Here is a 6116-nt window from a genome sequence, read left to right on the forward strand (position 1 = left end):
GGGTGTGGCCCACGGTGAGGGAGTGTGGGATAGACCTGTTCGTGTGGCTCTGGGCGTGACTTCAGACACACCGCACCAGATCAGGGAACCTGTACCTTTCATTAGCAGGTCAAAGGGCTCACTAAGCAAAAGCCCTGGAACCCACTCCCATGCCAAACTTTTCTGTTTTGGTCTAGTGTCATTTTCTCTGTTCCTGGCTTTTTCATTCACAGAATGGGCTGCCGGTGCACTGAAATCAAGCTGTGGCACACATGTCCTATGAAATATTTTTGATTGTTTACATCCCATTGGGCTAGGCCACTGTATCCACCTACACTTTAGAGGCGACAGTGCTGTCGGAAAAGCCAAATGACTTGCCCAAAGTGACACAATAGTACAAGAGATTTATGCTACGTGACTGAGGAGGCCAAGTATTTTTGAGGGGCTTTTTGTCCTCTTGCCTCTTGAAAGCACCACCTTCAGGATTCACTACTCCAGACCCTACCACAGGTCTGGGAGCTTACACCAGACAAAGAGCTTGATTTTCTCTTCAGTACATCTGCAAACACCATGGCTGTGGGACCACAGGATGTCATCCATGAACTTAAAATCCTCGACCAGTGCCTCTTAGAATGTGTCAGTACAGAGATGCACCCCACCTTCTGCTTTCATGGGTCACTAGGAGAATTTCCATCATTTGCTTTCCAAAAGGTCTCCGAGGGGAACTCAGAGAGGCTCTGTGGAGGCCACTAGGGTCTCAAGGTCAAGCATTCTGTCCTGCTTGCAGTTCCAGCTCTATCTTACCCCAAGCTGAAGCCCATGTTGTTCCTACTTTCCCCACACAGGAATCTCCTTCTCAGACCCTGATCTCGGCCTTCCATCCTCTCCCATGGCTGACAGTTGCTCTGAGGCAGACTCCCGAGGAACGGCATCACCTCTTGTCTATCCTGAGGGCTTCCGAGAGAGCCTGGCTCGATGCCAGGATAAGAGACAGAACTTAAGCACAGAATCCCAGACCTGTTGTTCTCTCCATCAGCACAGCCAGGGGGCTCAAAAGACCCGAGGGCTGGGGATTCCAGCTGCCAGCAAAGCCTACGCTCAGCGCACCCCCCTCAGAAGCTTCCTGTATTGATGGGGCTGTGTGAGCAGGTGGCCCTGCCTTGGAGTGATGCTGGGGCGAGGGAGGTCAGAGAAACCCCACTGTCAAGTGCAGCATGGCTCAATGGTTCCCTGCTCTTGGGCCCAGCATGACTACACAGCATGTGCCCAGCCAGGGCATTCTGAAGACCAGAGAGCAGCCTGGGGCATGAGGATGCCCCAACACTCCTCTTTCACACCCGCTCTTCCTCAGAGCTGCTCCCAAATCAGAAATACCTCTGGCTCTCCTCTGGTTCATGTTTACAGGGCATAAGGCTGTCTTGGATCCCACCTGGCACCCAGCCCTGCATTGGGGGAGCCTGGGCCTACCTACAGCTCCCCCTGTACCTCAGGCTGTGGGAGAACAAAGCCCCTTGTCCTATGTCCCTCAAGCCTCCTGTGCCAGAATCAGCACGGTGGTGGGCCTAGAGCCAGCACAGGTCATTGATTGACCTGGATTAAGAACCGAGTCACCCCAATGTCTGTACTGCCTCCCCAGTACCCCTAGGCTGCAATGCCCCTTGCCAGGCTTGGACTAGGGAGGCAATCGCCCTCCTCCTGGAACTGCTGAGAAACACAGGAGTGGGCTGGATTTAACAGTCATAGACAGGCAGAGCTCTTCCTGAGAGAATGTGAGGCGCAGCCACCCCAGCCCTCTCCTACTCCAGTTCCTGTGAGGGATGTTTTAGCAGGGAATTTAGGGGCAAGAGCAGGAAATGTCTGAACCCAGAAAGACCAGAGCACATTACTGCTTTGGGAATCACTCGATCTCACACACAATGGGAAAGCCTACAAAGCCAGCCTGCCTTGTGCCCACTGCTGCCCCCTCCCCCACCACCCCAGACAGAACAGTATGCCTGTGCTGTTGCACCCATCCACCCAAGAAAAGCATCTGCATGGGTGTCCAGCATCTGAGAGGCCGCTGGTCCTGGATGCATGGGGCCCTCTGGTGGTAATCTCACTCCAGCTCCTACCAGTTGGAAGCACAATTTTCCTCCCAAGTGGGGAAAAAGGAAAGGGCGCAAGCCCACCGAAGAGGCGTTTATTTTTTAACTGCTAACAGATCCCCTACACACACACACATACACACACACACACACACACACACACACACACACACACACACACACACTCCATTAAAACTCATAGGACAGGCCCTAGAGTCATTCAGAACCCACTCTGGGTTGGGTGAGACTCAGTCCACATCTCTAACATTCAGAGAATAGCATCTGCTGCCTATTTTGAAATGGATTTAACTTCCCGCAGCCTTCAGGAAACCACCTGGTGGAGTCGGCCCCCACAGCCACCTTGCAGGACATTTCCCTCAACCATTTATACTTTGGGTATCGCTTTGAATATTTACCCCTTGGCATCAAATGGGTGGCATAGGAGAAGGGCACAGGGCATCCATCTGATGAGTGAATTTACGTCTGGGCACTCTACTGCCCATTCATAGAAACTGTCAGCAAATGCCACGGTCAAATCGGCTGCTGAGGCTGCCTTAGCCAAAACCCAGTGTTCCTTTTTAGGACACTGAAAATGGAAATAACAAAATGGGGAATTTTTTATGGTTTTTTTTTTTTTGGCAGATGCTAATTCAGTTGTTTTCACCTATTATCCTCTCTTAGCTGCATGTGCATCTATTTATAATTACAACCCTGGTGGACTGCAGCCTTCATCTTGCTGGGAATGAGTTCGTTGCGAATCAGAACTGGGTCTGACAACTTGTTCTCCAAGCCCAGGCTGTTCCCTTGCTCCCTCACTGGAAAGTCCCATGACAGAGGAGACAAGCCAGGGGTTTAGGAGCTCCATGGGCAGAGGCTGGTGTGAGGGTGGAACCCAAGCTGCTGCACCATCTGGTCTGTTTTAATTTAACTGTATTTAATTTGTTTTCAAAATTAAAAGTCAAATATGGTTTTTAACAGTTGTAATCCTCCTCAGCCCTGCCTTATTTTATTCACATTTATTAATTGAACCATCCAACAAATATTCACCAGATGCCTGCTATGAATAGGCGTTCTTCTAGGAACCTGCACATAGCAGTCTTCATGGCATTTACCCACCAAATACAGGAGACAAACAATGATATGATGCAGCATTTCAGGTGTGATGTGCTATAAGGAAAACAGCAGAGCTGTTGGTGAAGATGGGGGTTGGGGGCCGAGTAGCAGCAAAAGGGCCTGGGGCTCTATAAGGTACAGCAAGAAAGGCCTCCCTCATATAGGAACTCGGAACAGAACAACAGCTTGCCACTGTGCAGCTGAGGCAGACACTCCTGACAAAAGAGAAATGTCCCCAACTGCAGAGTGTTTCCCATACCTCCAGCTCAGCAAAATAAAAAGCAATGAGGCTGCAACTGATTGGGCCAGGGAAGGGTGTGGGCTGGGGTGGGAGAAAGAAAACCTAGAATCATCTGGCCTCCGAAACCAGAATAAAGCTTTTGCTTTCTACTCTAAGTGAAATTAGGAGCCACTGATGGAAGTAACCTTCAGGAAGAGCCACTTTGCTTCCTGTGCTGAGGATAAATGGGCCAAGCCAGGGACTGGGGAGGCAGCCCCTGCCATAAACCAGGTACAAGATGATGGCGGACGGGATGAGGACACAAGTTCTGGAGCAGAGAGAAATGGCTGCATCCCAGGCATGCTGAAGAAGGGGTTGGGTATGGAATGAAGAGACAGGGGCCAAACCAGGAGAGGTCACATGAGGGTAAGTGGAGTTCTGCTTCTCACCTTGTTATGCACATGCAGCAGACAGTGAAGGTCAGCTGTCTGTGTACCTGCCACAAGGATGGGAACAGACACTGCAGAGTGTGACCCCCACACAGTGAACAGACAAAAGAAAGAATGAGTGAGCCGATGCTCAGAGCATTTGATATGGGTAGACAAGAGCGGCTCTAGAGGGCCTGAGATGGGTCTGGAGGGGCAGAGATGAGGCTCTCTGGTCCACAGGATCCTGGTCAATTCTGGAGAGCTAAGGTCGGCTGGCATGTGCTAGGGAAACACAGAAAATGTGCTACAGAGAGACCTTATCTCAATACATACTCGATCTTGTATGCATGACACTAACTCCGGGACTTCTTTACACCCTTACAGAAGGATGCTATGTCAGATTCCTTTATATTCCATTTGCCTGTCACACTTTCCCAGCACAGCCCTGCTTAATACAGCTTTGCAGAAGCCCGCTCCTATGTAATGCAAGACAAAGTGACAATATGACACTGCTCTCTGGCTCTGTTCAAGTAGCCCTGCGCTCATCTGCATCTTAGCCGGATGCTTGATATTCCAAGACAGCTCAGAGAGTACTGGCAGGGGTGGGTAAAATTGGGGGCTTTGTCTGTCTCTGTCTTGTTCTTCGGGTATCTTCTACACCGTGCACTTGGAAAAGCTTCCCTTGAGGTCGACTGGGATAGTTCAGTGGGTAAAGGCACTTGCCAGAAGCCCTGACAATCTGAGTTTGTTCCCAGGACCTGGGAGGAGAGAACCAACACCCATAGGTGGCCCCAGCATAGTCACACATGGCACACACACATCTAACTTCCCCAGACATGATAAACAAATAATTATCATGTGATTTTATTTTAAAACTTTAAGACAAATAAAGGGAGTTGGTACAAGCCTATAATCTCAAAACTTAGAAGCTAAGGCAGGAGAAGTAAAAGTTCAAGGCCAGTCTGGGCTACATAATATGACCTCACTGAGAGAGAGAACACAACCTCAATTTCTCAGGCCCAGGGGGACATGGGTTGTGACCCCACAACTACCCACACGTAAGTTAGCTGGGCTTACATAGCTTACTTCGCTCAGTGGCTGTACACCAGCAGTAGCCCTGGCTGCAGTGCAAACCCTGTCCTCGGTCACACTCAGGGCAGCCTGTTGGTCTAGAAGCCTCCATGAACCCATCTTCACTGGGCTTCTGTGCAGGCACTGTGATCATGAATGTGTATTGTTTGCTTTTTCACTATTTCTGAAGACAATCAGCTTGGAGTAGTACATGTCAAATATAATTTATGAAGAAAAACTATCTCCTATAGCTAGCTTGTATATTGTGGTTTGGCTTTCTAGAAAGTTCTTTACTCTTAACCACCAACATGGACCGCTCTTTGTGCAATGACATTTCAAGGAAATTGAAAGGTACCATCAGTATCTGGATCCTTAAGGGTCACCTTCTCCCATGGTTCAGAGTGACACAGACAAGCTGGGATACCCACAAAGAAGGGTTTCTTCAAATCTATTGTTTCATTGAAATTTAGAATGGCAAACTCAAGCCAAGCCATTGCACTTGATCTTGAGAACAAGAGCCTTTCTTCTGGACTGAGACATCATGGCAGAAGGCTGCCTTTCCTCCTCCCTGCTGTTGGTCAGGAAGGAGAAGCAGAATGTTGAAAGAATCAGCTGAGCTGGAAACAAGGCCAGTGCTAGACCTGAGGGCTGCAGCTGTCTCCAGATTCTACTGTGGTGGGGGCAGCTGTGCAGTGCCACTTGGCTAAGCCTTCTGCCACTCCCTTCCTGAGAACATGGATGCGAGGTCGTTTCTGCTAAAACACCCAGCTCCTCCCCTGGGAAGACTGTCCCTCCCTCAGTGACACTCCTCCTCACTGAGGACAACAGCAAATGCTCTCTCCATTTAGGAAGATGAGTATAGAGCATGCCTGTTTTTCCTTAGGCTCAGTTTATCAACTGAGTGAATGTAGTAAGAGACAGAGTGAAAAGGAAAAGATGTGTGTTTCTTCCACATGTCTAGAACTCACAAGAGGAAAGTCAAAAACTAAAACAAAGCTGACTCAAATAAGACCCCCTCTCTCTTTGTTCTACAGTGACAAACCCACAAACTCAGGAGCACAAACAAGCTGTGTAGGATGCAGCCACGCCACACTGGGGATGCTCGGAAGGCCTGCCAGTGAGGCTTTCACTTCCAGAGGAGGACGGTACCCACAGAGCTTCAGCACCCTCTTTGAAGGTGATAGAAAATACATTCTCCACCCTCAGAGACAGCTCTAGGGC

Source organism: Acomys russatus, chromosome 14 (genome assembly GCF_903995435.1).
Source record: "Acomys russatus chromosome 14, mAcoRus1.1, whole genome shotgun sequence".
NCBI lineage: Eukaryota > Metazoa > Chordata > Mammalia > Rodentia > Muridae > Acomys > Acomys russatus.